The 27,573-nt window shown below is 37.3% G+C and overlaps 1 protein-coding gene across 2 annotated transcripts in view; it reads right to left on the bottom strand.

Annotated features, from left to right (window-relative positions):
* Positions 1-11,822, bottom strand: part of CDH7 (cadherin 7) — a 142,468-nt gene extending 130,646 nt beyond the window's left edge. The window contains exon 1 of one of the 2 annotated variants that reach the window (XM_054538056.2): positions 10,398-11,822. The gene's annotated coding sequence lies outside the window, so the exon portion shown is untranslated. The remainder of the gene's footprint in view (positions 1-10,397) is intronic. The other variant, XM_024236001.3, reaches the window with a different exon arrangement.
* Positions 11,823-27,573: the final 15,751 nt, after the last annotated feature.

Here is a 27,573-nt window from a genome sequence, read left to right as displayed (position 1 = left end):
CTTTATTTTTTTTCTTTTATATTACAGTGATTTTCATTCATTGGTATTAGAATGTGAAAGCAAAGCAACTCAAAGCAGAAATTTAACCAAATGGGAAGGACATATGCTGGTTTAAATCTCTTCTGTGAAACTGTAAAGAGAAATAAAGAAGTATGAGGTGATGCAAAACTGGTTGATTGATTCTGAGTCACAGAACACCAGCTGTTTTGATGTGTTCTGATTTGATTGTGATCAGCTGAAAAGCTCAGTAGTTTCCATTTTCCACTCTTCGAACTTATTGTCATGTATACTGTGTAGCATGTTAGGTTATGCTATTGCATTGCGGTTATTTGCTATTTTACAATTATTTATTGAGCATCTTGCAGCATGAGTTGTGCATAGTAGGGCCTCCCTAAATAAACATTTATAGAATTGAATTATGTTGATCAACAGAAGAGTGAGAAAACAGCTGTATTTGTGAGGCCCATTCATTGCTGGCAGGCACCCAGGAGGTGCTTGAGCGGAAGCATGGAAAAGCCCTTTTATTCTAATGTCTATTTATTTCAGTTACAGAATTCTGATTATGCAAGAGATATAAAATCAGTTACAAAACAAATTTTCAAACATACCCCTAAAACACAAAGGAATGAGAATATATGACAAAGTCCTCACTTAAATCACCATGTTGCACTTTGGTTCACGAATTCATTTTACTTCCTATAAATAAATCAACAATAGAACGATTAAGGCAAAGAAGTATCATTTGCCTATTTCTGGGTTTTTTTTTTTTTTGAGGAAGAGGAGAAAAATATAGTGTTGAGAACATAAAGCCAAAAGATGTCTCCTATTAAGGCAGAAAATGCACTATCCTCATAAGCTTTTCAGTCTTTCTACCTGTCCCTTCTGTAAGAGGAGTGTCTGTTATACAATAAAAAAAAAATTTTGATAGTCAAATTTCTTAAGAAAATACTTATGAAGTAAAAGAAATGTGAAACAAATATATACATACATACGAATTTATCAAATTTTTAAATAGTTCACACAACTAGAAAAAACAGGTTCCAATGACTTTGTTCAATGAACTGTTAAAATGAATGCATACATTTAAAAATATATATCTATAAAGTTTTGATATTCCAGAGGGCATTTAAGGAAAATCCAATGTTCATCTAATTACTGTACCTGAGAGCCACCAGAATGGTAACTCTTAACTGCAACCTGTGCAGAGAACACAATCTCCCCAAATCCAGATACCCTATCCAAGGATCAAAAATAAATTTATTCCATTTAGAAACCACCCTAGAGGGCCAGTTGTTCTAGCCTTTGACTTATAAAGAACAAGTAACCTGGGATCATGCCTTGATGTTCCAATGTAGGCCCCTTAATTAAGTTGAAAGTTTGCTGTAGGTAGGTCTGACTAACCCACCTGAAAGGCATGCTTCCTACAGTTTAAAAAGGCAGGGAGGTGCTTAGGCTTTGATCTGGACATGGTGCACTAGTGTAGGGATTAGTCCAGTGATAAGATGAGAATCGTCAAGAGAGGTCTTCAGTAGGAATGGCTGACAGCATGGGAAGGGGCAAAGTCATGTAGCTTCTTCCTTCATCTGGTGGTAAACCAGTCTCCTGGGGATGGGGAGGGATGGTTTAGAGTTCTGGTCAGGTAGCTGAGACAAGCATGTGAAGTCTGTGGCCATAGAACAGTTCCAGTTTCACCATTCTCCCTTCTCAAGAGAATGAATTCTTAAAGACAGTGACATAAACACTTTGGCTCCTGATAATATATTTTTTAGATGCAATAGAGCAAAATTATACCATTTAGGCTTCTTTATGGATTGAGTGGATGTGGTAACATTGTTTCAGAGAGTGACAATACATCCAACTTCTAAAAACCTAAATAGCAAATCAGCTTTTGGAATTCAATACTTGAGGAGTTAGTTACCAGTAAAGACTGTTGGTGTCTGCATCGGATAAATATTCAAATTCTGGGCCAGTCATATCTTAACTACGTAATCTTGAATAAGTTAAATTCTAAGAAGTTCCAGAGATAAAACCTTAAGTCTCTCATCTATAAAACAAACATGATAATAATGGCATCTACTTCATAGGATTAAATGAGCAAATCATGAGATGCCAAAAATAGTGCCTGGCAATCAAAAATGTATTTTTAAAAAGTTCTTGGGATTATTATCATATTTTTTAGTTTGAAACTGGCTATGTTAAAATTAGTTTATGGGTTGATGTTAGTTTTCATTGGAATGTTATCTATATTCAAATGTTTTAGACAACTCTTACACCAAGTGAAAGCATTTTGATAGTTGTAGTTGGTTCCAGAGAACCATATGGTCATAAATCAAAAAATCAAGATGAATACAAAGGCGCCAAAGTACTATATATATATATATATATATATATATATATATATATATATATGTATAATTCTTTATTTCTTAAAGGCATGCCTTCCGTAATTTTTTAGAAATCAAACACAAATATCAGAGCTGGAGAAATTTGTTTTAGTTCACTAGGTGTTCACTGATGAGGAACAAAGCACACAGTCTGGACTAGGGATAAGAGCACAGGACTCATTGTCCTACAAGCTCCACCACTTTGTATGACCTTGGATCGCTCCAGGATTTTATTTTCCACATTTGCAAAATGAAGAAGTTGAACTCAATTATCTTATAAAGTCTATTTCTTTTTTCAGATCTTACTTTTCTACTTTTTGACAATTACATGAAATTGATTTTGTTAGCTCTTTTAAAGCTGTGATAAAATACATATTGTTAATAACAAAAGATAATGGGGGCCGGGCGTGGTGGCTCATGCCTGTAATCCCAGCACTTTGGGAGGCCGAGGCAGGAAAATCACGAGGTCAGGAGATGGAGACCATCCTGGCTAACATGGTGAAACTCTGTCTCTACTAAACATTAAAAAAAAAAAAAAAAAATAGCCGGGCGTGGTGCCACGCGGCTGTAATCCCAGCTACTCAGGGGGCTGAGGCAGGAGAATCGCTTAAACTCGGGAGGTGGAGGTTGCAGGGAGCCGAGATGGTGCCACTGCACTCCGGCCTGGGTGACAGAGCGAGATTCCATCTCCAAAAACAAAAAAGATAATGGGCAGAAAAATTTAAGGAAGTTAGGAAGTTATAGGAATGTAAAAGAAACATTTGACTTGCTTACAAAATGCAACATTCACTTTAAGAGGAGCTGTTTCATGTACTCTTCTTGCTCTTGAAGATTATTTCTTTTCCATTCAACAAGACTGGGGATTTATCAAATTAGCTAGAACATATAAAAGAAGGGAGTTACAGAACATGGCATGGGTGACATTAAAGTCACTGAAATAATGTCTGTGAAGGGAAGATACTTGATAATTGTGCAACTCATTTTAATCAAGGGTTTTTAAAAGCAGCTAGTATAAACATAAACCTTGATGAAGAAGGAGATCCACCCTATCATATCTGTAGTATCTAAGATTGAAGTAGGCACATAATCGACATTCGGAAACCATTTACGCAATGCTCATTTTCATTATGATCAACCTCATTTTTTAACATGAAAAGTTAACCATATAACAAGTTAAGATACAAATTCCTTGGTAAGTCAACCATGTTTATAAGTCATAATCACTTTCAAGAAAATTCCATTATATTTCTCTGCAGTATTTGAAGTATTTGCCAACCTCTTGAGCTAAATTGTCTTTACCTTGCTCCAAGTTCTACCATTGTGCACAAGGATATTTAACTGGCACTGCGTATATTATCAGAGGATGAAATTTTGTTTTTTGAGATAAGTGTCTCTGTCATACTCTTTGTGGAATGCACTTGGAAAATCAGAAAACAGTGTGTGAACCATTGTGATGTGAAGTGAGGATGTTTCACAATGTGTTCCACAGTATTTTTGGCAGTAACCAACTCTCCCAGGAACATATGCCCTCTATAGCAGCGGAAGAGTCGCATGGCCTCAGGTCAGGTGCCACCTTTCCTCATCAGTCTTTCACAAATGTTTGCCTTCCTTTTCAATCAAATCTCATTTTCAAGAGAAAGGCGAGTATAGCAGTTCAACTGGTTTCATTCTGTCCTGAGCTGGGTATCATGAAAGAAATAAGGGCTCTGAAGCATTATTTTAAAAAGCCTGTAGTTCTTTGTGGCTGTCAACCAGAAGTAATCCAAACTTAAACTTGAGATTTTTCTCACATACTGTATAACCTCTTTATAAGGCTTTTTATCTTCTCACAAATATCAACATGTAGAAAGATACCACAATAACTTTTATTACATTTAAATGAACTTGCGTACAGAGTCAGTAACAAATTGTTGACTTTTCACAATGGATTAAATATTTCCTCACAAATCTGTGCCTAAAGCAAAAACACTGCATCCCTCTTTAGAAGTCTATGTTGTTTATCTTCTCTCTGTCTTCCACCTCCTTTCCTATCTGAGTTTCATATACAGGAGTTAAAAACAAAGATTCACGTCAGAAAAAAAATGAGTACTCTGCATCTGTGCATGTGGTTTGGGGAGCTGACCTCTTCACTATTACTAGTTCTTTTAAAAAGTGCAGGAAAAAAATATATATATATATATGGATATACAGTTGAAGGAATGTCTACAGATCTGTATAAACCTTTGGACATTGGAACATTTCTGAAGAGAAAAACAAGAACAGGTTATATCTAAGGAGAGAATGGCACAGAGGTAAATCACAGATGTCTCAGGGAGTAGTAGTGATGGCTACTGGATAAATGATTAATCTGAAATGGAAAAAAAAACTGAGGAAGATTTAAAATGTTTTTGTTTGATATTTTAAGGCTAAAACTTGTATTTTGAAAAACAATTTATAATATTTTTCCATGTTTTACAAACTGAAATACATGAAAATCACCACAAGTAGTACTGTGATAAGCATAACAGACCTTAATCATCAGAATATAAAATAAAACACTGAAAAATATATTTTGAACGGACTGAAGCAAAAAGAAAAAAGAAGAGGTAAAAACCCCTTAAGCAGTATTTACTAAATCAACATCATTTGATATGAAATCACTTGATCATGCTACCATTTTGTTCCAATTATTTTTGTTAAACTAAGTGGCAGTGTATTAGTTCCAAGTAGACTGTTTATTATCCATTTAACTTTAACAGCTAATGTTATTCTACCAAAACAAATTCATTACTATAAAGTTTTCTTGGAATTTCTACTCCACTTGACATCTCCAGGAAACCACTTTTAACAGATCAAGTGACTATCGTGCTCTTAATCAAATGGTGTTTTCAAACTTACAAACAATGACTAAAGGTCCTTTCATTGAAAAAAAAAAAAAAAAAAAAAACTGTTATGCATTAGCATATCAATTACTAATCAGCAAAATTGCAAGTGTTCCAGAACCTGTTCCATTCAAAGTCAACATGCTAAAAACATAACAAGTATACACCATATTCAGCCATTGCACACTAACATATCACCACAAGAGCAGTTTTAAAAACATGGCTAACTGCCAATTAATTCACACGTTCTAGACTGCTTTTTTAAAAAGTACACAGTGCTGTATGCTTTCTAGAAATAATATGTGCTATGATATATAACTATCAGCTATACTAAAAGGAAATACAGGACTATTTTTGGTTTTGTGGCACTTAAAGTTGAACTGGAATGTGTTTGTTGCAGTCCAATATAAATAAGCAATGGCTTATCACAATTAAAGACCACATTCCACCAAAGTTTCTCTAAATTCTAGGCAAGGAGCAGCTGCTCATGTGCTCTGCTGTCTGGAGTCTGCCTCAGATGCAGGTCTTCTGAAACTGTTTTGAAATAGACTTAATATACAACACACTAACACACAGCTTACTATCAATTGGTAATGCTGATTTAAAGAAGTTATGCCTCTCTTTTAAAAATTGGTATAGTTTATGACTAGATGGAGAATGATAGTCCAAAACTAAATCCAATTATTTGCATTTTCTAGAAAAACAAGTGTAGGAGTGACATTTGAGGACTGTCAGTGTACTTAATAGAGTAATCCACAAGAATCAGAAAAATCCATAATGGTTGTCTGACAAACACCTCCAGAATCTAACTGACATTCCCTGAGACATTTTGTTGGCTGACCTATGAAACATAATAGTACAAGAAATCACAGTTGGAATAATAGCAACAAAATAGAAAAAATCTTGTTGGCCTACTGGGGGGAAACTGTCATTTCCAAGATTGCTTTAAGGTTGAACCAGATTTAGGCAGCAGCATGTTTTTAATGAATCTTTAAGTAGGGTGAAAGATGTACATGTTTGAAAGTGGAAATGACACCATTCCACAGCAAGAGAACTATGCAACATATTACTATTGTTTTAAGGTGAAGCTTCTATTTACTAGTTTTTTCTGTTTGTTTTTTGTTTTTTTGTTTGTTTGTTTTGTATAGTCTAGGAGAAGTCTGTTTCTTTTTAGGAATTCCTTGGATATTTAATGGTTTTATTTAAATTCAATGAAGAGACTGCCTCCTGATTCATCCACTGTCTTCTCTGAAGACTTTCATTTGCTCTTGTGTCCCCAGTACAGCTGCCACCTGTTACCACTGAGGTCCTCCCTGTGATTTATCCCAGTCCACAAAGTTAGAGTAGTCTGCTTTGTGTAAAGGATAGTACTTATTCATTGTTGCTTTTGCCTATTTTTATTGTAGAACCCCTTAATACATTTTTGGGAATGCCAAAGGGGGAAAATATATTCTAATCCCCTCCTATTCATGACTGAGCAGATGCCAGAATACAACACTAAAGAGAAAATAGTCCTGGACAGAGTGTTTTCAGAGCTGAAGCCACACATCATTTCCAACCACAACATTACCAGTCACACTATTCAGGACAATGTCTAAGAGATAAATAAAGAGGATGCCATTTCAATACTGAAAAATGTAATAGTTTGGTTTTCATTACGGTTCATGTTAGACGAAAAACATTTTAAAATCTTCAAATTCTGCTGCTCCTTAAGTTTGAAGATTCCCAAAGTGGTGGAACCACAGATTGATGACATGTTTGAGCTGCAATAGACGTTAGAAAAACCAAAGTAGCCCTTTCTTTACTTGGAACAAAATGGAAATCTACAGATTCCCAGTGAAATGCCCAAGGTCACACAGCTAGGTACTGATCCAATATCCATTGCATAACTGTATGTAATGAGTATTTTAAAGTATTTGTTAAAAATTGCTCATTCTGGTAATAAGTGCTTTTGCAATGTGTGATCTTTGGAACTTACCATCTTTCCTAAAAGTCAAACAAAGTAGATTTGACTGTACTTAAATTTTTATATGACCATAAGTTTTAATTTTCTAAGTAGGTAATGGTAACCATCATCATTCAGAAGGGCAAAGAATGCAGACTAAGAAGAAAGGGTGAAGGAACCTATTGTCTAGGGTTGTATGTTTCTATCTTACAAAAAAATGAAGAGTGAGCTCTATCCAAATTTAAAATTGCTTTTTCCCTTCTAAACAACTCTGGAATCCAAAAATAATTTCCTACTACATTATGATACAAGGTAGCTAACTATTTCCACTGAAATTTAAACAACAGCCCAGTGAACATTTTAGAAATAGGGTACCAACTCAGGACAGTATATTAGGATATAAAACTCTATATATGGGGCCATTTTGTTTGGCAAAATTGGTATCATTCCTATTGTACCCTTTTGGTTGGTGACATAAGTCCTATATTTTGAGATGACTGCTTGCTGCTGATATTCCCATTACAATCATCCTAAACTTAACGTTGCTATCTTCAGTTTCCAGTATAGTAATATACTAACATTAATTTGTTTCCTCTGTATACCACTTAAAGTTTAACATCACATTCCATAATTTTAATTCTGATGAAAGAGCCCTCTCTTTTGTACTTAAAAGGTATAATTTTTTACATTTTAATTAGTGAGGCTAGGGACTCTCTGTGATATGTGACTTCTCACGTAAAGAAACTGTGATCAAATCCATTAGCTCCCTGGGCCAGATAACATTACAACCACAGACCACAACCTCCTACTGTTAACTGGCCCAAATATGCAGGCAGGGGCCCTGGAAATGAATCACATAGCCTGTAGTGTGCATCTGGTTATCAAACACAGAAAGAAAACTTCTCAAAGTGGATTACAGACTCAATTTCAACTAAGCACAACCTCTGCCATGGGTGAAAGGAATTTTTAAAAAGAGGAAACAAGAGTTTATAATTAACTAGAAGAAACATTTGTAAATTGAAAAGTAAACAAAGTAACAAGGCACAATCTTTCTGAGTCATTTATGTAATAACAAAATGGTAAAATTATATTCAGAGAGTTTTTTATAATTCATTCTTACAAGAAATCTTAGCTGTATCAACTATAATTTTTAATTTGCCCTTGTATTTACCTTGGGCCACGTGTGATTTACGTGACTTCAATAAAAGTCAGCAGGTTTCAATAAACACTTTGCAAAATAGCAGTAAAGAGATTCTACCAGAATGAAAATCTATACTATAATCTGAAATGAAGATATGGACAGATGTCTGCATATTCATTTGCACTGGTAATTTTATCTGTGAGACTTGCAGAAAAACAAGGGGGAAGTGCTTGCAGGGGTATCTTTCTGCAGAACCAGCAAATCCCCAGAGGAGGCACTCGTGTATTGCTGGTTACAGCTAGATCTGCTCTGCTTGTCAGACACTGGGGAGATGGTCACACACAAGACTGATCACATGTCTTCTTTCCTTGTCCTCAGCTCCCCTTTATCACCCCACCAAGTAGCATCTGATTCCTTCATCCAAGGAAGAAAAAGCTTCCATCTCAATCCCTTTGCAATCAACTAATGCATGTTAGTTATTTTAGAAGTTCCTGAAAGTTCCAATTTAAGCTAAGGCTTTGAAGACTTCCAATCAAGTAAAAGACATTTGTGTGTGTGTAAGAGAGAGAGAACTGTGATGTGATACAAGCTATTAAAGCAATAAATGTAAAACCTTATGAAATCCAGGAAGATTGTAATCATTTAGCAATAAATATCCACAGCACAGAACAATTTGTGAGTTTAGTATTTTATAAACTATTTCCGAAAATTGACAAAAAAGTATTTGCTCAACACAAAAATGTATTCACTTCCTCCTATCAGTATACACTCTGAGGAGTTTATATCAGCTTTGCCATCAAAAAAGCGAAATGCTGAATAACAGGGAAACCAGTAAAGAAACCAGTGCCCAGGAGAGACAGTCATTTGATTTTTAGGCCAAGGAAAGCTGAACAGTGGCCAACTCCGCATGCTCTCCACCCTCTCTTCTTCATTGGACACTAAACACTAGAGTCAATTCAAGGGTAAATTACAGTAATATAGATGCTTTACAATTATCCCTTTATAAGAAAGGAAAAAGCTCTGTGCTATTAAATCAATAAAAGTAGACTTAAGAAGAGTTGTGAGTCTGTCAAGTGATTGTTAACACAATTCTAATGACCTCTTGCAGCCCTTAATTACAATAATATCTCACGTTGTAAGTGCACAATGCCCTTTTATTAAAGCTGCAAACCTTAATAGCTTTTAGCAGGGTGATGGTCTGTGCTACTGATTATTGTTTTCTTTATTTTTCTTTCCTCAGACAGACTCGGCTAGCTTTCCCAGATAAGACTACTAACGTTGGATGTTACCTAATTGCTCTGCTATCCCACTCCATATTAAACACTAACACAGAAGCAAGACTTCCTTCCACAAAGTTGCCAGTCTTCCTACCTGCCTCAATTCTTTTGCATTTTAATTCATATTGTTCCAAATAGCCTTAAAAATAAAGAAAAGGATTCTTCATGCATTTCCCCTTGACATATAGAACAAGAAAATATCCTAGGTAAACGAAAGTCTAACTAGTTCTTTAGGAAAGAAGTAATTCTTGGTGAGTTACTGAAAGCTTCAAACGTAATTAATTTTTTTCTTAGCTCTTTTCTCCCATAACAATTTGCCTTTATAAAGACCCTCTTAAAACTATTTAGATATTGTGTCTACGCAAACTTTCCTTTAGAAAAAGACTGCTACTGCTCTTCAACTCTTAAAATACACATTTTTTGTGTGAGGTGTTATCTGCTTTTAAAAATACATACTTGTCAATTGGCAAGGGCCATATATTAACAAGTCACTTACATTTTTCTCTTATTTTTTGTATAAAGTTATGTTTATCTACTTCTCTATGAAAAATGATCTGAACACCTGTCTAGTAGCTACAGAAATTATGAAGGCAAGCCTTACTTAAAGGTCTCACTTAATAAACGATCTAATAGAGACAAGATATTTACTGCAAAGCAAAAGATGTTATAAGTACATTCCTGGTTCAATTTGCAGATCTCCAAAGCCTTGATACACCCAATCCTTGATGGTTTCTCAATAGTTTGCCATTTGCCCAGTGCTGGGTGAACTCATTGCCAATCTTTACTCACCTGAACTATGACATTTAAGAAATCCGTAGGGTTAACGATCTAAAACGTGAAGCGGTACAGAATAACGGGTCTTTTCTCATTAATCCACACTGGAAGGTTGAATACCAGCAAGTAGCAGTGTACCATGTGCACCCATGAAGAAGTCCACCATGCATTCAGAGAAGCAGGGCGCCCTTTTCCCAGCGCACACTTAAGGTACTGCCAGGCGGAGGGGACGCAGGATGCAGATGAACCAGATCAGCAGAATACTAATTGCAGGGGAAAAAAGCAAAGCACCCTGAGGTGAGCTCCACCTTCACGAAAGGTAAAAGGTGTCTAGAGCGGATGGTTCAAAGGACTTCTGCCCACAGCGGCGCATACCCCCTTCCAGCCTCAGACCTCTGCAGAACCCGGCGGCACAGCCGGCGCGGAGTTGTGCCCCCATCAGTCCAAGGTTGAGGCAGGAGCCTGCTTGTGTTCCTCTTTGAGGAGAATGCTCCAGCCTGCCCATGTTTGCCGCTGCACCTGGAGAGTGCCGGGATTTGCTCTTACCCTCAACTACTACTCCTCGTGTCGCACCTGGTGTCTGTCAACACCGGCTTTCCGGGCCAAACGCCCCCGGCTCCGTCCACAAGCCTGTCCTGCCTTGCAGAGCCACATCTCACGGCAACACGCAGTAACTTGAGGACGCCAAGGGAAACTCCGCACGGACATCCCCGCCCGCTCTCCGCTCACTGATTAGTCCTGCTTCCAAAGGCGCACAGCAAGGGCGCACATCTGCCCAGCGGTGCCTCCCCAGCCCCGCGCAGGCAGACACACTCACCTGGGGCCTCGCTGCCCTCCCCGCGGCGTCAGACGCCAGGGACCCAGGCGTGTGCATCCGAAAGGACGTGCGCTCGGCTGCCGGACGCCCGCGGGCTCTTGGGGACCCAGTGCGCGCAGCTCCGCGCGCGGGGCAGACTGGAGGCACTGGCTCGACACCCGCTCGGGCCCGCCCGGCACGGGCTCCTCCTCCAATCACAGACCACTCCGCGGTGCGCGGGGACCCTGCCCCGGCCTCGGGCGCCGGGGACCCGCTGCGTCTGCTGGCTGCGAGGGGCCCCTCCGGCTCGCTCGGGCGGCTGAGACGCAGGGTCCGGAGCCAGCGGGAGCGCGCGGCCAGAGAGAGGGCGAGAGGGCGCGCAGGAGAGGAGGAGAGAGCGCGCCGGAGCCGGGGCCGAAGAGGGAGGGGAAGAGGGCGACGATGGTGGGCGGCGGGCGCCCGCTGTCAGCGCCGTCGGAGGCCCGCCCGGGGAGCCACTGAGACTTCCACGCCTCCCAGAGACCCGGTGGGGGCTACTGGAAAAGAACGCGAAGACGGAGCCGCTCGGCCGCCACGCGCGCACACACACACGCGCGCACCCTCGCGCACCCTCCTCCACCTCCCGCCTGGCAGATCTGTACAGATGGATTCCTTCGCAGGAAAATAAAGAAGAGGGGTGAAAGTAGGAGGGGCTGCAGCCTATCCATCTCTCCGTGAGGCATTTGCATCTGAAAGCACGGAGCTGGAGGAGAGTTTTGAGGGTATTTTCAAGCTGCCCCCCCAGCACCCACCTTAGCCTGTCGTGAAAGCCGTGATCAATTGAGCTCCTGAGGCATGAAGGCAAAGTCATAAAACTAATCAGAACTTACAGTTTTCTTGCTTGATAGTTTTGCCCTTTCAATCTCCTCGGACTGCCCTAGTTCTACTTTTTTTTTTTTTTTTTTTTTTTTTTTTTTTTTTAACTTGCAGACAATTTTCTCCCCTGCTGGGCTCTCTAATGCTAAACTTCCAAAGTGTATGATTTGCTCGCAGTGCGGGACAGAGGACCCTTGCAAGGTGTGGAAGGAAGGAAAGAAGGAAGGAAGGGGATCTGGTCTTTTCTTTAGAGCGCGGTGCAGCCCCCTGGAGTTGAGCACGCTTTGTTTTCCCCTGCTCTGGTGCTTGCTTTAATCTGGTGACTGGGTGTTCTGTCATAGGGGTTAGGAGGGGGAAGAGATCGTTTCCAACTACGTTCGTTTCATTTTTCTCACTCTACCAATAGAAAGTGTCCTCTTTCTCTTACGCACTTATTCTTACTTAACCTTAGCAGTAATTCTTCGGATACCAGTTACATGGGCTTAGGCTTGTCCGTGCCATTATCTCTGATTTCTTGTGCAGTCAAGCACACTTTTCTGTCCCCAGTCCAGCCTCTCCTGGCCATTTAACTGGCACCATGCCTCCCCCACCTCGCCCATTCAATTTAGTCAATGTTTAAAACCGAATTCTATGCTAATAATTCTAACAGCAATTTTGGACTCCTGTTAAGTTCCAGATACCATCCTATGTTGCTTACCTAACATTAATGCATTTTAAAAGTTCTAACTCCAACCCCAAAGCTCCCCAGATCCAGGGCTGCTTGGATGACCATTTCATGGTCCATTTCCACTCAGCTGTCAGCCATCACCCAAATTCAAGATGCTTAGAAAAGACCTCCGTATCTTTTCTTAGATATTAGCTTGGATTTTCCCTGTATGTTCTTTTCTGTCAAGGGCACTATCATTCACTTGGTAGCCAGGTATCAAACCTTGGCTTCATCTCTGAGCTCTTTGAGATGCTTTTCTGTGTTAAAATGCTCAATTATTCTGGCTCATGTAGTACAATCTTTAGATTAACTTTAGATTTTTCTGGTAACATTACATATATTTGCCTTGTTTTGCCTATGAACTGACTTCTGGGATGAGATTTTTTCTTATAACTGTTCTGAACTAAAAGCTTCAGGAGGGCTGTGATTAATATTCAATATCACCAAGACACAGCACATGTTTGGCCCATAGTAAGCATTTCTTGAATAAAGAAGTGTTTGTATCCCATCTAGCATTTATCACAAATCTGACTATACCAAGCTATTTTTAAACTGCTCATGGATTGCCTGGGTTGTTCATCTATAGGAGGTCATATTGTGATTGGGAATCAGAAACTGCACTGTTTTCATCTACCGGCTTGTTTTGATCAAAAGACATTGCATAGAAAAGGAAAATGTTTTGAGGCCCTTTAAGAAAAAGATATTTTTCCTGAATTTTTCATATTTTTTCTCTTCTTATGACTCTACATAAATGTTGATTCCAAATGCACGCTTTCTTCTTAAACCATTATATGTGCCTTCCTTTTAAAAAATTTCCTTAATAACCTCTACAGAATCCAAAACAGGTGAAGTAATTTCAGTTAACCAAAATTCTAGCCCTGGTTCCCACACTAACAGCTGTTGATCTTTGAGGGAGGTCTAGATTCTTCTTGACCAAAAGACACAACCTAGAGCAAGGGTAAGAACTGGGACTAATACAGACAGTAACCAAGGGACACGTTTTATCTAAGGGATGGTCTCTTTCTGAGGAGACGGCACATAGGCTGAAACGTAATGATGAAAATGAGTCAGCGTTGTGCAACTCTGAGGGAAGAATGATCTAGGCAGAATAAACAAGGGGAATGTCTGCCGCAGGAAGGGGTTGGATGTATGTACTGCAGGAGGGGAGAAGAGTGGAGATGGATTAAGTTGTAGTAATAGACATGGAATAGATCTTTCTAGGTCTTACAGCCCCGGAAAGATGTTTATATTTTATTCTTAGGAGGAAGCCCAGCATCAAGAACAGCAAATAAGAGTTCACCAGGCTTAAGCTGTTGTCAAGTTTAGGGTCAACACATGTTTTATTAGGTCCTTTCTCTTCTCCTTTCTTTTTCTCACAATTTCTGGTTTGATTAGAAGACCCAGTTTTCTGAGAAACGCAACAACAACAACATAAAAAAAACTGTAGTAGATGAATCCCAAGGCACTGCCAATTAAGATTCCATGAACTACAAATGCAAGCCATAACGTCTTACTTACAAAATTTCATATTTTCTTATACATTTCAAATGTATGTTATAATATTTCTATTCATATGTGTGTATGTATTTTCAAATTCCCTCAGTGGAAGGCTTTATGTCTTTAGTGTTGTATATAGCATTATTTGAATAAATGTCCCCTTTTCTACCCTACTTTAAAAAGCCTCTTTTCAATTTATTTTCACTGTCTTGATTAAATTAAGAAAAGTTAACCCGCGCCGAAACTATATTTTGGAGAAGGAGGAATCAGTAAAATGTAGGAGAATTCTGTCACGGTTTCTGTTTGCATGAAAAGTATATTCTTAGGTGTTTTATCATCCAAAGTAGATATGATGCAAGCAAGTACTTTCTGATGAGATTGCTGACCAGATTTTATTCATATTCATCCCATTATGATCTTACTCTAAAGCCAAAGACATAGGCCTGGTATCTGGTAGCTAAGAAGAGAAGAGATGTAATCCTTGAGAATTAAGCAGTTCTAAACATTCTGGAGAACCTCAGATAGGAAAACAGAGATGTGGCAGAAGGTAGGAGGCTCTCCCCGTAAGGCCTCAAAAGGTCTCAAAACATGGGACCACTTATGGTTTCTTGTGAATGTTTCTCCCAATATAAACTGTGAATAATAAAAATCTATATTTAATGCTTAACATTTTTTCAGAGGGTATCTACGTCCTTCAATTTAGTTCATCTAATTAAATATGATTCCATCTTCTGGAAAGTAAGGACTTCTAGCACAAGGTAGCCATTTAGTGCATATTTACTGAACCTCTGCTATGTGATTCCTCAACTGGGGCATGGGAACACAAAGATAAATAAGATTTAGTTCTTAACGTCAGGAACTTCTCAATCTACTGTGAAAATAAAGAGGTGTGTACACCTCCACACACCACGTGATGAGGTGGGCACAAAATGTCACACGTGGGAGTACAACAAAGGGGCCATATGATGAAAAACCTTGAATGAAGGAAAAATGTTTGGAATGTGCTGTGAGGACAAAGAGGCTCTATTGAGGAGTGTTATGAAGAAAAACGGTGATCATATTTGCAGTAGAAGAAGAAACACCCTAGCCCCTTGTTAAGTCAGTCTTGGACCTGAGGTGAAAGAAATGTTTAGGAAGTTGTTTTAGAAATCCAGTTGCTGGGAAAAACCTTGGCCTGGACTCTAGTTGTGGCACTGGAATTATATGAAAGTTCCTTGGATATAGTCAAAAAACATAAATGGATGTAAAGATTTTTTGACTAGAGTTATCACTAATGCAGCATAAATAATCACTAAAAGAAGAAAGATGTTGTTACCTAAGATTGACATCATGGAATCAACCCCCAAACAGCATCACGCATGACCATGCCACTTCATAGAGTAAACAAACTAGAAAAATCCAAAATCTGAGGTAATACAACAATTTTGCTTCTTAGGATATACTCAAGGTCTCCTCCTTCACTATCCAGAAAATTCAGTTTTGCACAAAAATGAATACTTACCTGGAGAGTATGCCACTCAGTTAAAGGACCCCAAAATATTCATAGAATAAAGGAGTTGCTTAGACACCACAGAAATATTTAGAAAATGAAAGATGGCCGGGCTCAGTGGCTCAGGCTGGTAATCCCAGCACTTTGGGAGGCTGAGGCGGGCAGATCACAAGGTCAGGAGTTCAAGACCAGCCTGGCCAACATAGTGAAACCCCATCTCTACTAAAAATACAAAGTTAGCTGGGTGTGGTGGCACGTGCCTGTAGTCCCAGCTACTCAGGAGGCTGAGGCGGGAGAATCGCTTGCACCTGTGAGGCAGAGGTCGCAGCGAGCAGAGACCATGCCATTGCACTCCAGCCTGGGTGACAGAGTGAGGCTCCATCTGAAAAAAAAAAAAAAAAAAAGTAAAGATGTTTGGTGAGGTCTAAGGAATTTTATTATGTAATCTGGGAGAAGGTAAGTGCAAATCCTCACGGAAGAATTCTGTGCAGCTTTCAGCCTGTGCTGCCAGAGATGGTACTTCAGCGGGGAGTTTGCAAATAACTTACTCCTTCCCTAAACCACTTAGAAAATTCCTTCAGAAAAGAAAAGAAAATGAAAGGACACCTAGTGGGGTTGGAAAGCAAGGGTAAAAGTCCATTTTAGCCCCATACTCAGCAAACGAAGTTGTTCCTACCATTATTCCAGTCTCCTACAGATACTTAGGGCTTCTTTTCAGGCATGAGAAAATCTGTGATGGTGTGTGTCATTGGTTAACATCTTAAAGTAGGAGTTTAATTTTCTCCACTACATGTCAAATTTCAATATTTTCTTTCTGAAGAACAAAGTCAAACAGATAAACGTGATTTCACTATGGTGTCAAATGTCAACCAGGGGAACCCTTACTTATTAAAATAGCATATGATACCACTGATGTGTGATTGTATCTCTGGATTCAGAATAGTTGGGACAAAAATATTTTTAAAAAGCAGCTGAAATCAAAATTGTCAGAAATAATACAGCTAGGCCCACACTGTCTCTTGAATTGTAGTTGTTCTGTAAAAGCCTTCTAAAACCTCAAGAGAGAAAAAAAAATGCAAATTTCTGCTAAGCATTTCTCTATCTTTCACTTGTGATAAGCCATAGAATCTTTTTTAAAAAGTAGATTTTTGCAACATCTCAATTCATTTCAAAAATATTTCTTAAGTATGTGCTATGTAGCAGGTTCTATGCCAAAACTTGCGAGATCTACCGAGGAAAGAAAGACCAAGGCCCCAAGCAGGTACAGGCATGAATGTAACTAAAATATGTACAGGTGAAAGATTAGGCTAAGCTCAGTAAGCAAACAGCAAGCAGTAGGGTATGGGATTTGAAGGAGGAAGATAGCACATGCTATTGGAGAGTCCTAAAACCATTAACCAATGTGACATTTCATTTGGGCCTTGAAACATGAGTTGGATACAGACAGGAAGGGACAGCAGAAAATTGAAAGACTGTTCAGAGAACTTTAATCTTCCAGAAGCATAAGGAATTAATTTTTTTTTTAGCTAAAATGAGATATATATAATTCTCTACTCACCTAAACAGAAAGAGAGCTTCGTAAGCATGCACTCACTCGGTCCACCTGCGTTTGTACTTGGAGTACTGTCTCCCCGCTCCACTCCAAGCCCACTGCTTTTTTTCTCAGAAGAACTAACCTGATCGCTCCCTGCCTGTAGATCCAGAGAGCTGGGTTGCCCTGGGTTCTGCAGGTTTTATAGCTGGTGCCACTCAATTTTATTTAGTGCTCTCCTAACACACATAAAATGTGCATGTAGAAATGACCCTACTTCCAGCTGATGCAGTGAGCCAAGAGTACAACTCCCTGGTGTATGTGACTTTGAGGCTAAACTCATATTCAAAAGGAAAATTCAGAAGGAGAAAAATATGAGAAAAAACTACATACCTTAGAAAGAAAGATTAGATAAAATAAGCCAGTTTATTCAAAGGTGAACTTTTAGGAAGAGAAGGATGTTTAATAAAATATTGAAATACTGCCACCCTATAAGATACTTATGGTAAAGAGCAGTAATCCTTTTATGAACTTGAACTGCTTTGTGCACAAAGGTGAATTCTGAGGCAGTCATTATCTTTGTGAACTGCAAGTGTCTCCACTTTCCACTTTTAGGTCTGAACGATTAAAAAGGGATGTAGCAAGCATCTCCTTCACTCTAGCCTTATCTAGCAAAATGATAACTCTAAATCCAAAATTGAGGGAGGGCTCCAGCCTATAAAAGATTAAATAAAACACTAATTCATTCAGAGTGATGCTGTATATTAGAACCAACATAAACAAATAGATCTAAGAAACAAAATAAACACAGTATTTTCTAGCCTATTTGTGTATTTGTGTGAAAATAAGTTTTGATGGAAAAGAACAATCATTATGCCACATTTATTTAATTAGGGCTTTTTATTTAGCATTTAACACTAACAGAAAAATGTTATACTTACAGTATGTAATGTAACAATTTACTTCCAAATATAGTTGTGGGTACAAATAATGGTCTAAAAGGGTTAATGAGCCTCGTTAAGCAACTAAATTACCAAAGGCAGTCACTGAAGATAATTGAGCTCAATAACATATGCATGCAATGACCTATATAAGACATCTTTGAAGACATGCATATTTCTTTTTATTTTATCAGTGACAAAACTGAAGTTTAGAAAAGTAAAGGAATTGATTTATGACCTCGTGGCAAACGTCATGTATGGAAATAAGAATCCAAACCCAGTAATAAAGCCTGGTTGATGCATACAGCAATATCCAAAGCAAGATTCCTAAAGATCCTGTATATTCAGACCATTGTTATTTAATATTTTGTATTTCAAATACCAAACAGGACTTTTGTTTACATTTTCTAGCTTTTCTAAGCAATGGAATAAGAACGTGGTCGTAGCCTTTCTTGTTTTGAATTATTTGTTATAGCTTGTACTACAGTGAATTTACAATTGTAAAAATTGAATGTATTTTTATAAATATTTTAATACATTATTTATAAAAAACTGTAAATATTTTAATAAATTATTTAACATTTTTATATAAAATTTTTATATAAAAATTATATAAAAATAATAAATATTTTCATAAATAATTCTGTAGATGTGGCTATTGATCACACCTTGAAATTTTATTTAAATACTAACGTAAATCATAATTCATATTTTTTTGAGACAGAGTCTAGCTCTGCCACCCAAGCGACATCTTTCGCCCATCGTGCAGTGGCACGATCTCGGCTCACTGCAACCTCCGCCTCCTGGGTTCAAGCAGTTCTCTGCCTCAGCCTCCCTAGTAGCTGGGATTACAGGCGGCACCCACCACCATGCCCGGCTAATTTTTGTATTTTTAGTAGAGACGGGGTTTCACCATCTTGGCTAGGCTGGTCTTGAACTCCTGACCTCATGATATACCCGCCTCGGCCTCCCAAAGTGCTGGGATTACAGGCGTGAGCCGCCGCGTCCAGCCTTCATATTCTTAGAAGAATAAGAATTGAATGAGACAGTCACTTTATAGTAAAATACATATATTTTAGAGGACTATAAAGTCAAATTAAGAATAGTCCATGTAGTCTAATGGCATGAGAGTAAGCTCGTCTTAGAATCTCATAATTCAGTTCCTCTATTCCATGAAAGATCAAAAAGGCCATGTGCAGTGGCTCCTGCCTGTAATCCCAGTACCTTGGGAAGCTAAGGCAAGGGAATTGCTTGAGCCCAGGAGTTTGAGAACAATCTAGGGAACATAGCAAGTATCCCATCACTGTAACATTTTAAAAAATGAAATGAAAAATGAAAGAACTGTTAGTTTCTACCCAAAAATAAATTTATTTAAAATAACTAAATAATTTTATTCAAAATTTTATGAAAAATAACAGCTTTATTACCTGTTAAAAAATTGTTAGGTGCTCTAACATTTGAATATTTCCTTACAGACTAAAAGATGTCTTTCTTAATCCCCAAAAGACTGTTCATTAATTGACCTTGAAATTTGTCTAGTGTGAGTCTCATGTTTGCATGAATTCAAAAAAAAAGTAAGGCAAATAATATTTAGGTGTTATAGTTTAATTTAATCAAGGTGTGCCAGCTAACAGTTCTTCTGATTTCACCCAAACTGCAGATAAACTTTGGCCTACATAGTGCTTTTTTAAAAAGAGTTTAAGTGTCTTTTAGGGTTTGTCATTGGAAGCTGATATATGCAAGACTCTGTTTTTGACTTCTGTTAAACTCAGTGAAAATCTGACCATATCTGGTTTTTCATTTTGATAATCTCATCTATGACTGAACTTCAGGATTGTCTATTTCTTTGAAATGGGCCATGTATACTCCAGTTCACCATAGTCAACTTACCCCTTAATTTAGGTGTCAGGATTCTGTAGGCATGTGAGTTAAGAATTCCTAGTATAATATCAAAGGTAAGGTATACAAGGAGGTAGACGTCAAAGCCTAAAGTGGTTTTTATTTTCGTCATTTAACCATTAGACGTAATTAGATCTTATCATCCTTGTGTATGACAGTTGTGTGCAGTGTGTATTTGATGTGAATGGAAACCTCAGTACTAGCCCATTTTTATTATTACAAACCTGGAAACCTTGAGTACCATCCACTAGGTCATGTCTACCTTACTGTTTGTGAGTTTGAAAATTACCTTTGACCAATTTTATTTTCTACATTTCAAGTAAAATGGAACGCTTTCAAAGTTTTTCAGGCTTGGCAAATCTACTGATTTAAGATATTAAGATATTATTTTAATAAATATTTAAATATTAAGATAAAATTTAACATATTAAATCAGTAGATTTCCCAAGCCTGGAAAACTTTGAAAGCATTTAGATAACTTTAGTACAAGCAAGAAAAGCAAAATATTAATCACCCCATTCAATAAAGACTAGTTATGAAACTCTCAAGTAATTCTAATCTCCTCTCTCCTAGTAAGATGGTCTAGATGTTAGTGAATACCACCCAGTTTGTAAAAATTCTTTTCTTTAAAAAATGCAACTATTTTGCTTATTCCCGGAATAGTTTTCACATTTATAGTACATGATCTTATATTTCTCCATTTCTACTTCTTATAGTGAACTTGTTTAGCTATTTTTGCTTTTGGTTTAAAAATTTTAAAAAAACTTGATAATTACTAAAAAGAGTCATAAGAAGCACAAATACAATAGTGTACTTTTATATTTTTAATCACACATATTTAAATAGCACTGAAAGCATAATAATGCAGTTAAACAAAAAAAAATAACTCCTATTCAACATAGTGTTGGAAGTTCTGGCCAGGGCAATCAGGCAGGAGAAGGAAATAAAGGGTATTCAATTAGGAAAAGAGGAAGTCAAATTGTCCCTGTTTGCACATGACATGATTGTATATCTAGAAAACCCCATCATCTCAGCCCAAAATCTCCTTAAGCTGATAAGCAACTTCAGCAAAGTCTCAGGATACAAAATCAATGTGCAAAAATCACAAGCATTCTTATACACCAGTAACAGACAAACAGAAAGCCAAATCATGAGTGAACTCCCATTCACAATTGCTTCAAAGAGAATAAAATACTTAGGAATCCAACTTACAGGGGATGTGAAGGACTCTTCAAGGAGAACTACAAACCACTGCTCAATGAAATAATGGAGAACACAAACAAATGGAAGAACAATTCCATACTCATGGGTAGGAAGAATCAATATAGTGAAAATGGCCATACTGCCCAAGGTCATTTATAGATTCAATGCCATCCCTATCAAGCTACCAATGACTTTCTTCACAGAATTGGAAAAAACTACTTTAAAGTTCATATGGAACCAAAAAACAGCCCGCATTGCCAATTCAATCCTAAGCCAAAAGAACAAAGCTGGAGGCATCAAGCTACCTGACTTCAAACTATACTACAAGGCTACAGTAACCAAAACAGCATGGTACTGGTACCAAAACAGAGATATAGACCAATGGAACAGAACAGAGCCCTCAGAAATAATGCCACACATGTACAACTATCTGATCTTTGCCAAACCTGACAAAAAGAAGAAATGGGGAAAGGATTCCCTATTTAATAAATGGTGCTGGGAAAACTGGCTAGCCATATGTAGAAAGCTGAAACTGGATCCCTTCCTTACACCTTATACAAAAATTAATTCCAGATGGATTAAAGACTTAAATGTTAGACCTAAAAGCATAAAAACCCTAGAAGAAAACCTAGGCAATACCATTCAGGACATAGGCATGGGCAAGGACTTCATGTCTAAAACATCAAAAGCAATGGCAACAAAAGCCGAAATTGACAAATGGGATCTAATTAAACTAAAGAGCTTCTGCACAGTAAAAGAGACTACCATCAGAGTGAACAGGCAACCTACAGAATGGGAGAAAATTTTTGCAATCTACTCAGCTGACAAAGGGCTAATATCCAGAATCTACAAGAACTCAAACAAATTTACAAGGAAAAAACAAACAACCCCATCAAAAAGTGGGCAAAGGATATGAACAGACACTTCTCAAAAGAAGACATTTATGCAGCCAACAGATACATGAAAAAATGCTCATCATCACTGGCCATCAGAGAAATGCAAATCAAAACCACAATGAGATATCATCTCACACCAATTAGAATGGCGATCATTAAAAAGTCAGGAAACAACAGGTGCTGGAGAGGATGTGGAGAAATAGGAACACTTTTACACTGTTAGTGGGACTGTAAACTAGTTCAACCATTGTGGAAGTCAGTGTGGCAATTCCTCAGGGATCTAGAACTAGAAATACCATTTGACCCACCAATCCCATTACTGGGTGTATACCCAAAGGCTTATAAATCATGCTGCTATAAAGACACATGCACACACATGTTTATTGCGGCACTATTCACAATAGCAAAGACTTGGAACCAACCCAAATGTCCAACAATGATAGACTGGATTAAGAAAATGTGGCACATATACACTATGGAATATTATGCAGCCATAAAAAATGATGAGTTCATGTCCTTTGTAGGGACATGGATGAAGCTGGAAACCATCATTGTCGGCAAACTATGGCAAGGACAGAAAACGAAACACTGCATGTTCTCACTCATAGGTGGGAATTGAACAATGAGAGCACTTGGACACAGGTAGGGGAACATTATACACCGGGGCCTGTCATGGGGTGGGGGGAGTGGGGAGGGATAGCATTAGGAGATATACCTAATGTAAATGACAAGTTAATGGGTTCAGCACACCAACATGACACACGTATACATATGTAACAAACCTGCACGTTGTGCACATGTACCCCAAAACTTAAAGTATAATAAAAAAAAGGAAAAAAAAATTAACTTTTTGAGGCATTAACATTTTAATTATGAAATAAAATATACTCACTTTTGTAAATTTAAAGGGAATTTTAAATAATACTTTAAAACATCATGTATTAATAAACTATATTGGTAAAATAACTTGAGCATCAAAAGATCTATTATATTTTTTTAAATAAATGTAAAAATTCAGATATTTTCAGACGTATCTCTATGTCCTTATTATAATAGGACAAGTTTCATCAGTATTAAAAGTATATACAAATCTGTTATTCTCTTGATATGCATAAATCTGCATCTTTAGATGTTGTCTTTAAATATATTTTCAAAATTATGTGAATAACTCCAAAAGCATATATAATTAATAAAAATATCAATAATACCAAAAATATCAGGCCAGACACTGTAGCTTATGCCTGTAATCCCAGCACTTTGGGAGGCAGAGGCGGGTGGATCCCTTGAGCCCAGGAGTTCAAGACCCACCTGGGCAATATAGAGGATAGAGGAACCTTATCTCTACAAAAAATAAGAAAATTAGCCTGGCATAGTGGTACGCATCTGTAGTCACAGCTACTCTGGAGGCTGAGGTGGGAGAACTGCTTGAGACCAGGAGGTGGAGCTTGCAGTGAGCTGAGATTGTGCTACAGTGCTCCAGCCTAGGTGACAGAGTGAGACCCTGTCTCTCTCTCTCTCTGTCTCTGTCTATATATGTGTATATTTTATACATATATGCATATATATATATATACTTGAAAAGAGAAATGTCTGAAACAAATACAAAACAATAGAACTATCTAAAATATATATGTATAATATATATACATATATAATTCTGTTTTCTTTTACAAAACAGAAGCCAGCAGGTGATATATGTACATATCAGCTGCATCTGCATCCTCATTTATGTGAAAGCATGTGATTGTTGGAGTGAACAAAATTGCTCATAAAAAACATCTTGCAAATAAAAGTAGGTAACTTTTTCTATATAAATTATCTCAAGTTAATGTTTACTGTAACCCATCATTAGATAAGTAAGGTAAGATGAACAGATCCATTGAAGGGAAAAATAATCAGTGTGAAATATTCATTTTCACAAAAAAGAACCTTCCTATTGCTCCCAAACTGTAGGAAAAAGTATAAAACTAACTTAATAAGAAAGGCCAAAAGTAACAGACATGATAAAATGTACAGCATAAATTTCTTCACGCTTCTGATTAACCGAGCTTAAAGTTCAGAAATCATTGGCAATAAAAACAAGGAGTTTGAAATGTAACTTTTCTATATTTCTTTAAGGGCTTTAAGCACTAAGTGAGAAAAAAATATATATATATATAGATACATTTTTTTTTTCTGGCAGTTTCATCAGGAAGTAGAGGACAATAAACTTTCTTTATACTCATACTGACAGAAACCACGAAAGACTCAAGTGGGTCTGAGGCAACGTGGCCATACTCCCTTCAGTTGAGATCTTTTATTTTACCCTTTTCAACAGGACGTCAGTCCCCTTTTGAAAAGTTATTGTGCTCAACCAAGACCCTTGTGAAAGGCAACAGATGTTGCTAAGATGATACCAGCCTGTCTGCTATCTTGTTTCATTTTTAAAGAAAGAAGAGAGAGAGGGAGGGAGAGAGAAAAAGAAAAGAGAACAAGTCTTGCTCTAAATCATTGGACCGTTTTGCACTTCAGCAAATCTGTTTGCACAGGCTCTGCTGGCCTGGCAGAAAGGTCTGAGCCTTTTACATTCAGCTTGAGGTCAATACTAATGTGATGTTCAGTGGTCCTCACGCCTTTCATATGAAGCAGCTGCCTCTGATTGCCAGAACAAATTGAGGTGATTCAAACCACCAGCCGGGCATAAGTATAACTTCCATTCACTGAGAAGGGAGGAAAAAGCTCAGGGCAGACCAACTGGGGTTGCCCATAATAAACCATAGGATTACATTTGATACACTTGATATTAAGACATGGTCATATTGAAAAGTAGGCCATAATGTCATAAAAAAAAAAAACCTACAAGACAGTTATATGAATGACAATAAGGAAAAACATTACTTGGGCATTTATTAAGTTACACTTAATTATCAAATGCCCTGTAAGTTTTGCCTCTTCCTAACACCTGAGGAATTCTCTTTGGCACTTAGATACATCATAAACTTTTTAGGTGCACCTGGTACATACAGAAAGGGTGGCTGAAAACATAAAGGAAAAACCTTTCATTAAATAAGAAGTGATTTTAAGCAAAGTGATGGTCAGGCAGCATTTGTTAGTTTGTCTTCCAATTTAAGCATAGAATTAGATGAGCAGTTTCAAACTAAAAGCTAGATTTATACCGAAACGAAGCAGTAAAAGAAAATGTCCAAAATGTAACAAATGAGTTAAGTAAATAGCAGCATAAATAGATTTTAGTGACACTATCATTCTTAGTCAGGTTAGAAATCATTAGACAAAGAAATTTTAAATGTGCATGCTTCAAATTTGTTATATTTACTTTTGAAATGAAATGCACCTAATCCATTAATTGACATAAGAACATTAGGCAAACATTATCTAAAAATAGATGAGTTTTTTTTATTTGATGGAATTATAGTCATTTAATCATTAGCATCAATCCTACATTTTTCAGTCCCCAGCATTTATTACGATGTTAAGGTTCAGGATAATTATTCCATGAGACCAGCGTAATTTCAGATCTCCCATTCATAGGCAGTGATGAGATTTTCATGTGTGAAAATTTTGTTTCAGAATATCTTTTCTTTGTATCCCCACTAGAACTGCCAGATATTGAGGATAGAAAACATTCTTTGTCCATGTTAGTAGAGCTCAGTAGAGGCTCTTATATAGCATATGCATTTAGTCAATGAATGAATTATATTTACATGTTAATGTAAATAAGATTAATGTAATAACAATGCAAAAATAAAGAAATGCAAATATGTGAAAGCTACTGTATTTTTTTAGCTGTCATTAAGCACAAAGCATATTTTTGGATCAAGTTATTCACCTCCTAAGTTATAAAGGGAGAATTATTCTGGCAATGAAAAACCCGTTGGCCTTTGCTTTACTGAGTGAAAGCTGACCTTTAAGTGAATTCTATGGTCACTTAAATAGAGATCGACTCCACTATTTCTGAAAGGATGATCTAAATTCTGCATAGTATTTAAAATTGAAATCTTTCTTCCATGTGGCCTCTATAATTTGCTCCTATGCGTAGCTCTTTTCACGATTGGCAATTTAAATATTTTTCAACTCGCTTGTTTCCTGATATATCTTAAAACCATTCTATGCCAAGGAGTCCTGTTCTAAAGTCTAGAATTCACATGGATTTTGGTATTTAGCCACAGATTCATTTGAGTACATTAGATACAAATAGAATTATCTCTTCAAGATATGCACACTATTAATAATGAAGACAAGGAATAATATCTGTTTTGGAAGTTAACTATCCTGCTGATATGGGTGCTAATAGCTCCATATCAAATATAATTTCAGTGTATTGATCCATTAGGGTCCAGAGTGTGTGTGATGACACAATGAAATTTACAGTGAAATTAACAGCAAGGAATTTATTTCACGACAATAAATTTTCAGGGAAAATAAAGAAAGACATTTGACGTAAGTGAAATGGAGCCAATTATATATTTTAATAAACACAGTTTATTAATAATGCACCTTTCAAACTACTGAGGGGAATACGAAATATAAGCAGAACAGTTTTTCTAAAGACAGTTGATCTGTAGCTAGTAAAACAAGATAGAACAATATATTAAACACGCATATGTGTTTTTTCAGAATAACATTCAAGGATTAACAATATTTTTCACCTGTGTAACTCTAGGCAACAGGATATGAATATGAGAAAATGATCCTGAAAATAATTAGACATTCACATGAGGAAGAGTAGCATCTGCAGTTACAGTACACTAGCTAGGATAGAATTACACCAGCTATCAATCTTCATGCTTCAGGGCAGAAGCTGCTCACCAGATGGGTCAGAAAGATATTCCCCCCTATGGTATAGTATTGTGAAATTAAGTGTATTATGGGAGGTTTATTTCTCTTAGCGAAACATCTGGCATTGGCCACCAGACGAGATCGACTCTCTGTCTGTTCCAGAATGATAACTCCAATTTTTTCTCACAAAACGATTGTGTATACCAATTGAAGTCACGTGATCCTTACTTATACGTCATCACCAACCCTTCAATTCTTAAATACTTTTGCATTTTCATTAAACTTCTAAAAGAAAAAATGGAAGATTATTTAGAAATAACTTTCAATTATTACTGGAATTTCATTTGTCTTTATGAAATAAATAATTATAATAAAGGTAATGAGGAAAAATATCGACCATGCCTATGTGGCCAGGACTGGCAGCTGTCCATCAATATTGGTCTCTCTCTTCAGTGTGGGCATTTGAATAAAGTACATTTTCCAGCCTTTCTTGAGCTGGGCATGGTTACGAGCCCAAATTTTTCTTAAAGGAATGTGAGTGATGTAATGTGTGCACTAAAGAGAAATATCTGCCTCCGCTGTTCTTCCCCCTTCCCAGGTCT

Source organism: Pongo abelii, chromosome 17 (assembly GCF_028885655.2).
Source record: "Pongo abelii isolate AG06213 chromosome 17, NHGRI_mPonAbe1-v2.0_pri, whole genome shotgun sequence".
Taxonomy (NCBI): Eukaryota; Metazoa; Chordata; class Mammalia; order Primates; family Hominidae; genus Pongo; species Pongo abelii.
The sequence above is the reverse complement of the archived record's forward strand: the minus strand, read 5'-3'. Positions and strand labels throughout refer to the sequence as shown.